Genomic DNA, 5,916 nt, shown 5'->3' on the forward strand with positions numbered 1-5,916 from the left:
TGCGAAGAGCCTGTCTTTTACTTTATGTTGAGTCAGTACACCTACTTCCCTCCATCTCAAGCAAGCATTTGAGTTGTTGTGATCAAACCATTATATTGTGATTTGCTTCATCATGTCTTTTACTCTTCCTTGTTTAATACAAGTTTTATCTGAATGAATATAGCTTTGAAAGTTATCAATGATCATTATGATTGAGTATGCAAGTTTACCATAAGCTTTAATATGAAAGTGCTGCTCAATAGATAAGTATAATTTGTTAACTGTTCTCTGACCAAGAACGAAGTTTGCCATCACCAACTATGATTTCTTATGCACCTTTATTTGATTACCTTATACTTGTTTCAAGTTGAGTTATATGAGGAAGTTGTTTACTAGAATGTCTTGTGTGAATGAATATGATACTTCTTGTCCGTATTTGATTTATCGACTCTTCATTCCATAAACATGTGGTCCCGTTTACCGAGTTCGGTTTCGCTTGGGGACAAGCGAGGTCTAAGCTTGGGGGAGTTGATACGTCCAATTTGCATCACTATTTTATATCATAATTTGCTTGTTATCCATTGATATATTTCATATTTGGAGATAATACTTATGTTATTTCATCTATTTTGCATGTTTCATGATTATTGGAGGATCGCGCACCGGAGCCAGGATTCTGCTGGAAAAAGCATCGTCAGAACGCAATATTTCGGAAGATCAACAATTGACGGGAATTACACGAAAAATCCTATTTTTCCAGATGACGAAGGGAGCCAGAAGGGGGAGCTGAGGAGGGCCGCCATGGGCCCCCCTCACAGGCCGGCGCGGGCCCTGCCCTAGCCGCGCCGCCCTGTGAGGAGGGGGGCCCACAGCCCCTCTCGCCTCCTTTTCTTCGCGTACTCCTTCGTCCCGAAAACCTAAGCTCCAGAGGTACGTCGTGAAGAGCCACAGCCGCCTCTGCGGGGCGGAGGACACCAGAGAGAAAAGAGCTCTCCGGCAGGCTGAGATCTGCCTGGGAAATTCCCTCCCGGAGGGGGAAATCGACGCCATCGTCACCGCCATCGAGCTGGACATCATCTCCATCACCATCACCATCATCTTCATCATCATCACCGCCGTCTCCACCGCTGCACCTCGTCACCGCTGTAGCAATTTGGGTTTGATCTTGATTGTTTGATAGGGGAAACTCTCCCGGTGTTGATTTCTACTTGTTATTGATGCTATTGAGTGAAACCGTTGAACCAAGGTTTATGTTCAGATTGTTATTCATTATCATATCACCTCTGATCATGTTCCATATGATGTCTCGTGAGTAGTTCGTTTAGTTCTTGAGGACATGGGTGAAGTATAAATGTTAGTAGTGAAGTATGGTTGAGTAATATTCAATGTTATGATATTTAAGTTGTGGTGTCATTCTTCTAGTGGTGTCGTGTGAACGTCGACTACACGACACTTCACCTTTATGGGCCTAGGGGAATGCATCTTGTACTCGTTTGCCAATTGCGGGTTTGCCGGAGTGACAGAAACCTGAGCCCCCGTTGGTATATCGAAGCAGGAGGGATCGCAGGATCTCAGAGTTTAAGGCTGTGGTTAGATTTATCTTAATTACTTTCTTGTAGTTGCGGATGCTTGCAAGGGGTATAATCACAAGTATGTATTAGTCCTAGGAAGGGCGGTACATTAGCATAGGTTCACCCACACAACACTTATCAAAACAATGAAGATTAATTAGCCGTATGTAGCGAAAGCACTAGACTAAAATCCCGTGTGTCCTCGAGAACGTTTGGTCATTATAAGTAAACAAACCGGCTTGTCCTTTGTGCTAAAAAGGATTGGGCCACTTGCTGCAATTGTTACTCTCGCACTTTACTTACTCGTACTTTATTCATCTGTTACATCAAAACCCCATGAATACTTGTCTGTGAGCATTTACAGTGAATCCTTCATCAAAACTGCTTGTCAACACCTTCTGCTCCTCGTTGGGATCAACATTCTTACTTATCGAAGATACTGCGATACACCCCCTATACTTGTGGGTCATCAAGACTATTTTCTGGCGCCGTTGCGGGGAGTGAAGCGCTATTGGTAAGTGGAATTGGTAAGGGAAATTTCTACTGTTTGTGCTGATTTTATTTCTGCCTGCTGCTATAATTCATTATGGAGAGATCTTCTCTTGAGTGTTTATTTGGGAAATCTACTACTACTGCAAAGGTAGTGGATGAGGCGCCAGGTAAGGAAGAAATACCATACAAAATACCTATGAAGATTATTGAACGTGTAGTGGGTAACCGTTATACAAGGGATGGAACTGTCCACCACGGAGATCATTTACTTGTTCTTACATGAATTATGCGGTTTATTCAAGTGTGCAGGTATTGCTATGGATGAAGTGAGGAAGAAACTATTCTCTGTATCGTTGTCTGGTAAGCGGCGCATTGGTATAAATTACTTGGATAATGGGGATTCTCTTGAATGGAATGATATTGTGCCCCGGTTTTATTCTAAGTTCTATCCTCCAAGTGAGATTCACAAAGAACGGAATCGCATATATAATTTTTGGCCTCATGAAGGAGAAAGTATTGCCCAAGCGTGGGGGAGATTGAAGTCTTTAATGCTCAAATGCCCCATTCATGAGCTTCCTGGTAATATTATTATTGATAATTTCTATGCAAGACTTTCTTTTCAAGACAAGACCTTGCTCGGATACTTCTTGTTCTGGATCATTTACACGCAACAAGGCAGAGTTTAAAAGGGACCTTCTTAATCGGATCCAAGAAAATACCGAAGGATGGGAGAACGACAAGGATAGAGAATCAGGTATAAATTATGATTATAAATGCATTGAAGCTTTTATGGATACTGATAAATTTCGTAATATGAGTGCTACTTATGGTCTTGATTCTCAAGTTGCTTGCAAATCTTTATAAAGCTTTTGCTTCTCATTATGAATTGCCTAAGAAGAACTTTGATAAGTATCATGAACCGTATAAAGATAAAATTGATTCATCTATAAATAAATGTGTTGTTGTTGAAACTGTTGATCATGTTATTCCCGAAGCTTATATTGAAAAAACTCCTTTCCTCGCTAAAATGAAGGAGTACTCTGTTATAAATAGTGCGGTTCATAAAAGTGAAAAGAAACCTATAGAACCCGAAGAACAAATAAAAGTTGAACTCTGTTGTTGCAATTGTTAAAGATCTTGTGACTCGAAAATGTAGAAGATGGTCATATTATTTTACTGTGAAGATGCTTCTAATATTGTTTTGCATCCTAATAAGTCTAGGAAAGCTAGTGTTCCTATGCTCTCTGTTAGAATTGGTGATCATTGTTATTATGGTTTATGTGATATTGGTGCAAGTATTAGTGCTATTCCCTATGAGCTTTACACGGAGATTATGCACGAAATTGGGTCTTGTGAACTTGAAGATATTGATGTGGTTATTCGGCTGGCTAATAGAGAAACTATCTCTCCAATTGGTATTATTCGAGATGTGGAAGTTTTATGTGGTAAGATTAAATATCCTGTCGACTTTTTGGTACTTGGTTCTGCTTGCTAGTAAATATTGCCCTATCATTTTTGGTAGACCTTTTCTAAATACTTGTGGAGCTATTATAGATTGCAAGAAAGAGAAAATTTTGACTAAATTTGCTGGTGAATCTTATGAGTTTAACTTCTCTAAATTTACCAAAACTCCTTATAAAATTGATCCGCCTAATAGTGATTTTAAAGTTGAACAGTGCGCATCTATTGCTCTTGCTCCTAGTAATCCTTTGCGGCAACATTTGGAGAATAGTGAGAGTGAAGTTTTTAGGGAAGAAAGAGATGAGCTTGATGAAATTTTCCTTCGTCAACCTATTCTTAAGCATGATTTACGGGTGGAAGATTTGGGTACAACACCACCACCAAAGGAAGACCCTGTCTTTGATTTAAAACCATTGCCTGAAAATCTTAAATATGCTCATATTGATGATAAGAAAATATATCCTGTTATTATTAGTTCTAAGCTTTCAGAGTTTGAAGAAGAAAGGTTATTGGAAATACTTGAAGAAACACCGAGGAGCTATTGGCTACACTCTTGATGACTTGAAGGGGATTTCTCCCTCTATTTGCCAACACGCCATTAATATGGAAGATGATGCGAAGCCTGTTGTTGAACCTCAGCGTCGTCTAATTCCTAAGATGAAGGATGTGGTAAGAAATGAGGTATTGAGACTCATTGAAGCTGGTATTATATATCCTATTGCTGATAGTAGATGGGTTAGTCCTGTGCATGGTGTTCCTAAGAAAGGAGGAATGACTGTTGTGCCTAATGATAATGATGAGCTCATACCTCAAAGAGTAGTTGTAGGCTATAGAATGTGCATTGATTATCGAAAAGTTAATAAGGTTACTAAGAAAGATCATTACCCTTTGCCTTTTATTGATCAAATGTTAGAAAAGTTATCTAAAAATACTCATTTTTGCTTTCTTGATGGTTATTCTGGGTTCTCACAAATTGCTTGTTAAAACTAAAGATCAAGAGAAAACCACTTTCACTTGTCCCTATGGAACTTATGCTTATAGGCGTATGCCTTTTGGTTTATGTAATTCTCCTGCTACTTTTCAAAGATGCATGTCTGCTATTTTTCATGGCTTTTGTGAGAGTATTGTAGAGGTATTCATGGATGATTTTTACTGTCTATGGGAATTCTTTTGATAGTTGCTTGCGAAACCTTGATAAAGTTTTGCAGAGATGTGAAGAAACTAACCTTGTTCTTAATTGGGAGAAATGGCACTTTATGGTTAATGAAGGAATTGTATTGGGACACAAAATTTCCGAGAGAGGTATTGAAGTTGATAGAGCTAAAGTTGAAGCCATTGAGAAGATGCCCTATCCTAGGGATGTTAAAGGTATTCGTAGTGTTCTTGGTCATGCTGGGTTTTATAGGAGGTTTATTAAAGATTTCTCCAAGATTTCAAAGCCTCTTACTAATCTTCTTCAAAAAGATGTACCTTTTGTTTTTGATGATGATTGTAAGGAAGCTTTTGAAACTTTAAAGAAAGCCTTAACAACTGCCCTTATAGTTGAACCTCCTGATTGGAACTTACCATTTGAAATTATGTGTGATGCTAGTGATTTTGCTGTAGGCGCTGTTCTTGGACAGCGAGTAGATAAAAAACTGAATGTTATTCATTATGCTAGTAAAACTCTTGATGCTTCTCAAAGAAATTATGCTACTACTGAAAAAGAATTGTTAGTCTGTAGTCTTTGCTTGCGATAAATTTAGATCTTATATTGTTGATTCAAAAGTTACGATTCATACGTGATCATGCCGCAATTAGATACCTTATGACAAAGAAAGATGCTAAGCCGAGGCTTATTACATGGGTACTTCTTTTGCAAGAATTTGATTTACATATTGTAGATAGGAAAGGTGCTGATAATCCCGTTGTTTGATAATTTGTCTAGATTGGAAAATATTGCTTATGATCTTGTTCCCGTTAATGATAGTTTTCCAAATGACCAATTGGCTGTAATAAAGGTGAGCTCGCGAGACGAGTCCTTGGTATGCTGATTATGCTAACTTTATTGTTTCCAAGTACTTGCCTCCAACCTTTTCAGCTCAAGCAAAGGAGGAAATTCTTTTATGACTTAAGGCATTATTTTTGGGATGACCCACACTTATATAAAGAAGGAGTGGATGGTATTTTGCGAAGGTGTGTTCCCGAATATGAACAACAAGAGATATTGAGTAAATGTCATGGTAGTGCTTATGGAGGACATCACGTCGGAGATAGAACCGCGCAAAAGGTTCTACAATCAGGTTTTTATTGGCCAACTCTCTTCAAAGATGCGAGGAAGTTTATTTTATCTTGTGATGAATGTCAAAGGGTTGGTAATATCTCCAGACGCAATGAAATGCCTATGAATTATACTCTTGTTATTGAACCATTA

This window comes from Lolium rigidum, chromosome 4 (assembly GCF_022539505.1).
Source record: "Lolium rigidum isolate FL_2022 chromosome 4, APGP_CSIRO_Lrig_0.1, whole genome shotgun sequence".
NCBI lineage: Eukaryota > Viridiplantae > Streptophyta > Magnoliopsida > Poales > Poaceae > Lolium > Lolium rigidum.